Raw genomic sequence first — 5206 nt, 5'->3', positions numbered from 1 at the left:
TCACTACTCCTTTTCCCTCTCTAGATACTCACTCCATCCTCCAAGCCCAGCTGTGGCCTTCAAGACCCACTTCAGCATAGCTGCTTGGATGTAGGTGTTTCTCTCTGGTCTTAGAGTGAGGGTATTTTGAAGCATTTGTAGGTCTTATGTTACAAATCTTTCCTACTACATATATCCTGATATTATCACTCATCTGTCAGTTGTCAGAAGCTATGTCTTGCTTGTCATAAGATAGCTTGTCACTGATGGTAAACAAGCTTCAGCAGAGCTTCCAAAATAAGACAGACCATGAAGAAGATCTATTTCTGAAAATTAGCCAATGAAAACCCTATTAATTACAATGTCACACTGTCTGATAAAGGCTGGAAGATGAGCCCCCTAGGTTGGAAAATACTCAAAGAACACAATATCCATAATGGACTTCTGCATACCAACAAGTGCAATGATTACACAGGACCAATCACTTTGGTGGTTGTATGATGGGGGTCATAAAACACTTAGCAGGGAGAGTGAGCCATCAGCTATCCTGATGAGGATAGGCCTTCATCTTCATGCTTTCGTAGATCACAATCTAACAGGATGACCTAGTTTCTAGAAGACAGTCCATCCACCAGTAGTCAAGGACCTCTAATGGCATGTCATTGTTGTTAAGTGCCATCAAGTTATACATGACTCATAGCAACCCTATGAATGAAAGACCTGAACTCTTGTTTAACTTTTGTAATTTCTTTAGGTTCATAGAGTTTCCAGAGGCAAGCTGTTTTAGAAGTGGATGGGGGGAAAAAGGAAGAAGTGGATGCCATTCCTGCTTCCAAGCCCGTTTTAATCTGAGAGCTCCACCAAACACTGTTCACCATGGGTAACCATTATTATATTTGACACATCAGTGTCACAGTGTTTAGCATCACAGCAACCAGAAGCATAGTAGATTAAATATTTCAAGTGACTTGATGGCACATAACAACAACCACTAGGCTAAAAATCAGCAGTTCAAACTTACAGCCAGTCTTCATAAGAAAAAGGAAGCAAGCTTCTCCCATAAAAATGTACAGCCTTGAAAACCCTAACGAACAGTTCTTCTCTCTCCCAGAGTGTCCCTACCTGAGTGGGAACTGACTGGATGGATGTCAGTGCTGAGGTTAACTTGCTATGATCCAATTCTGTTTGTAGGGCCAAGAGTAGAAACTGGCTGGCAGTAGAAGAGACAAGTGGATGTCTTACAACTATTTTAACAGAGCGATCAAAAGAAATGTTTTAGAGTCATTATTTAGGACAATACATGCTATCTATGGAATTCTGGGAACCAGTTGTAGCTGACAAAGCCATCTGGCATCTAGCAGTCAGAAAAAGTTCTTTTAGAAAGGCTTGAGGGTTCACCAGGTCCTACAATTGAATGCTCTGAAGTAAATAAAGACCATATGTTGTTGTTGTTGTTTTGTTTTTTTTAAATGTGCTTCAACAGAAACAATTCTGTAGATACATATAGACAGAGGAAATGTGATAGATCACATTTATGCATAAACATTTAGTCTTATCAGTTCTATTAGCTAAATGGTTATGTAGGACTTTCTATCTTGATGACAGATAATGGAAATGTCTTCCTTTTACATGATTTCTTGGTGGAACAGAGAAACCTTACACAAATTTAAATATAGTTTCATACATTATGGTTTATGGGTGAAACCTTGAATTTAACAATTTACTTTGGAACCAGGCAATTTAGAAAAGCTGTGTTCTAATTACACTACAGACAGTAGCAATGGACTACATATTTGTTTATTTACTTATGTCTTCTTAAATTTGTCATGAAGGTTTGTATATGTTGTCCTAGGCACACAGGGATACAAGAGTGAACAAAATGGTAACACTTCAGGAGAATCTGTTGTAGCAAAGAAAGAAATTCTCAACTTTCATGAGTAAAAGCTGACCCTCCAGCAGGTTTTCAAAGGCCATAAACTACACAGGAGAAGGCTGTCCACCTTACTCCTATGAAAAGACCTAGTGGATTTGAATGCATGCCTTTGGGTTTGCAGGGCAACTCCTTAACAACTAAGCTACCTAAGATATTATTTTCTTGAGAAAAAAAAGCAGTAACAAACCAACAAAATTTTCTAGATGTAGAACCATGCAAAGAATAATGATAACGTGGAGTAAAAGGATGCAAAGCCCATGGCCAGGATGTTGCTTAAGACCTAAGAAAAGTGAGAGCAAGCTGAGTTGATATGAAGAAAATCAAGTGCAAATGTCCTGTTGGCTAGAGAGCCCCTTGGCCTAGTCTTGTAATAGATAGCCAGAGTGATGAGAATATGAGGAACAAGGGGCAATAAGAACAGATAAGAAGAAGGAAGGCTGTTGACCACACAGAGCCTAAAGCGCCATACCAACGTACAGCTTCTGTTTCCAGAGGCAAAGAAAAGTGAGGAAGCTTCTCTGACCTTCAAACAACCTCCCACTATTATTTTCTAATTTTAATCAAGAAAATGAGACATAGCTCCAGTTGGCCTTCCACAGATTTCTGTAAACCCTTGTGTGGCTGACCACTGTGGTTACTCCTGAGTAATGACTTTGCCCATGCATTTGGAAAAGTTTTTCACATAAATTCCCAAGTGGGACACTGTCTAGCTACTGCACAAGTTACCCAGCAGTGTTTTCTAAGGAAAAATGGATAAAGAAATTAATGATTTGCAACAGTATTCAGAGCAGCATTTGCCAGAAAGCTGTGAGGATTAGAGAGCATTTATAAACTGCGTTGTGGGGAAAGGTGTTATATAAATAGCATGACAGTGATTACTTTCAAGATGCATTATTTACATTCGCATACAATTTCAGTTTTAGAATCTTAATGATCTATTTTTGTATTTATTTCTTCTATTATCCCTAGCAATGAATATAAGCTGGCTAGAGATGGTTGATCCTAAGAACAACAACAAAAAAAAACACCAAAAAAACCCAAACCAAAAAAAAAGTAAGGTCATGCAAAGAAGATGCAATGCAGGGCCCAGGCACCAATTCCAAGACCAGTGCACGATACACAGCACAGGACAAGATACCACTGAAGATGGACATGATACCCCAACAGTGGCCTTGGTACTTCCCACTTAGGCAGTTATCCCCCTGTGGGTCTCATCCCCATGTATCATGGACATAAAAAAGAAATATGAATAACAATTTGTTTTAAAGGCATCATTCAGCACTAGGATGAACGGCAGGCAGCAGGGTCAGTGAAGAGACAAGGTGCTGAAAAAAAGGAGGTAACAGATTTCAGGTTGGATGAAGACTTGCAGATTCTATAGGACTGGGAGGCAGATGTTTTGCAGTAATAAGAGTACAGGGAGATATGTAAAAAAAGTTACTCTTCATCATGTTATAGTTGCTTAGAGGACAGAAAGCCAAAGTTCTTCAGTACATAGATCTGTCCCATTTGATGGTCCACTGCCCACAGCTTAGGAACATAATACCCTGGAATCAGTCAGAATTGGGTTCCAGTATTAGCTTTCCCAGTTATTAGTTCTGTGGTCTTAGGCACCTCACCAAACCTTGCTGAAACTGTTTCTTTAGGAACTTAGGGTAAAACAACAGCTTCATGACATATTTATTACCTGAACTGATTTTGACAATTTATGTAAATGAACTTTCTCAGAGGCTGTCATGCTGTTATTAGGGGGCATCAAAGTGACTATGGTTCATAGGAACCCTATCAATAACAGTCTGAACCTACCCTATCCTATGCTATTTTCACAATCGCATTGTCACAAGTCTTGTGTACATCTTTTTTTTAGGGTCTTTTCCTCTGACCATTTATCTTGCCCAGCATGAGAGGATCAAGCCTCTCCTGATGACATGAATGAAATATCTAAACGGAAGTTTCATCATACTCGCTTCTAAGGAGCAAATACCAGTTTCATTAAGGTATTAACACCCTGCTTGTTTGCATGCATCTTCTCCATTAATACTATGCAAAGTCAAACTATTTTTTAAATTTATATAGTGTAATTTTAAGACGTGGCTGTTGGGTTTTGCCACTGATTTGGAACCAACTCATAGGTGACCCTCCAATGGGTTTTCAGAGGCTGTAAATTGCACAGAAGAGTCTGCCCGTCTTCCTCCCATGGAGCAGTTGATAGATTTGAACTGCCTACCTTGAGCAGAATTCCTTGTCCATTAGACCACCAGAGATTGCTATTAAAAGGTGAGACATAGAAAAGGCTGGTCTTGACTCTGATCCTCAAAATGATGAACCGTAAGACTCTTAGCACTTCTCATTTTATTAAAACTAAGAGGTCTATCTCTTCCAGTTCCTATGGAAGCCAACTTCTTTTTGGCAGTGGGATGAATGTATTACCGCCATAAACGGCTGATATTCTGGAAGAGTGACTTGATCTATTAAGGACTAATGTCTACTTAAAAATCCCTGACACTTCCACATCAGTCATGGGCAATCAATGCGATATTAACAGAAAAAAATCTGATCAGTTCTTGCTTTCAAATTCTCATTAGCTTCAAGCGCAACTTTATTTGCACTGTTCTCTCATCTTTATTTCCATGTGTTTTGCATGAGCCTGCAGCACACATTAAAAAAGACTATGAAGGTCACCTGGCATCGGACTTGAAAATCTCAACAGCTCTGCTTCTCCTACTCTTTAGAAAATGAAGCACTGGCTTAGGTGCAAAGGAATTCCAAACACTGTATATTTTCAGCAAAAAAAACATCAAACTAATATTTACACCTATGAAATGAAACAAGTCCTTTAGCATCATAAAAATAAGGAAGATTGAAAACATCCCTGAAGTTGTTGTTGTTATGTGCCGTTGAGTCGCTTGCGACTCATAGAGACCCTATGTACAAAAGCTCTAAACTCTGCTCTGTCCTGTGCCAATCGCATTGTCTCCAACACACTCATCCCGAATGCCCCAGTCACCGAATCAATCCATCTGCCAGAGGGCCTTCCCCTCCTGCGCCTGCCCTCCATCCTCCCAAGCATGATGTCCCTCTCCAAGGACCAGTCCCTCCTTAAAACATGACCAAGCCTCAGAATCTTTGCCTCCAAGGAGCAGCCCGGTTTAACCCTTTCCAGGATTACTCTGTTTGTTTTCTTGGCAGTCCATGGTACATTCAATACTCTTCTCCAGCACCACAGCTCAAAGGCATCAATTCTCCTATTATACCTAGTCATTGTCCAACATTCTGACACATTGCAAGTAATTG

At 39.8% G+C, this 5206-nt stretch overlaps 1 protein-coding gene across 1 annotated transcript in view; it reads right to left on the bottom strand.

Moving 5' to 3' along the window:
- Positions 1 to 5206, bottom strand: part of XKR4 (XK, Kell blood group complex subunit-related family, member 4) — a 675577-nt gene that overhangs the window by 447190 nt on the left and 223181 nt on the right. The gene's annotated exons all lie outside the window — the stretch shown is intronic.

The sequence above is a fragment of the Elephantulus edwardii genome, unplaced genomic scaffold (genome assembly GCF_000299155.1).
Source record: "Elephantulus edwardii isolate Elephantulus edwardi_28Jun2011 unplaced genomic scaffold, EleEdw1.0 scaffold00072, whole genome shotgun sequence".
NCBI classification, from domain to species: domain Eukaryota; kingdom Metazoa; phylum Chordata; class Mammalia; order Macroscelidea; family Macroscelididae; genus Elephantulus; species Elephantulus edwardii.
This window is presented reverse-complemented; position numbering and strand designations above follow the sequence as displayed.